Source organism: Capsicum annuum, chromosome 6 (genome assembly GCF_002878395.1).
Source record: "Capsicum annuum cultivar UCD-10X-F1 chromosome 6, UCD10Xv1.1, whole genome shotgun sequence".
In the NCBI taxonomy this organism is placed as follows: domain Eukaryota; kingdom Viridiplantae; phylum Streptophyta; class Magnoliopsida; order Solanales; family Solanaceae; genus Capsicum; species Capsicum annuum.
Genome location: NC_061116.1, coordinates 161,056,714 through 161,057,373, shown reverse-complemented (window position 1 = coordinate 161,057,373; position 660 = coordinate 161,056,714).

Genomic DNA, 660 nt, shown 5'->3' with positions numbered 1-660 from the left:
AGAGTAGCACAGAAGTTAAACATGTACAGAAATCAATAAGGAACTAAGCATAACACTAAATTATATGAAAGTTTCAACTACACGTATCTAAAGTTGTTAAATATACTTATCTAAGTTTTTGTTTTAGCAACTCTTTTCTCTCGATCTGTTGTTATAACTTCTTCTGCGGCTTATCTATTTCATTATCTACAACAACGTCAGATTATACTTTGGTTGTAACTTTTTGCATGCATTTATCTTTCCTTCATACTCTGAGCATACATGATTGATGCTTTTATATATCTATACATTATAATAGAAAATTAAAAAGACAATCAAAACAACATCAATCAACACAAAATCAAGGATAAAAAAGTAAATAATTAAAAAATTTAAAAATTTATTACTCAATCAAGACTTTTGATAAAAATCTAAAAATCATGCAAAAAAATAAATTAAAATGAAAAATTAAAAATACAATCAAATTTACATCAAAATAAATACAAGAAAAAAAACATGAGAAAAATTATAATTTTTAACAATATTAGTATATATGACTTAATATATGCTATGGAATCATCAAAGCTGGTATAAAAGAAACAAGAAGAAACCATTAGCATTATTATATAGCTCTAAATCTTATATTACTCAAAATTTTTATTTCATTTTGTATCTTTTTAG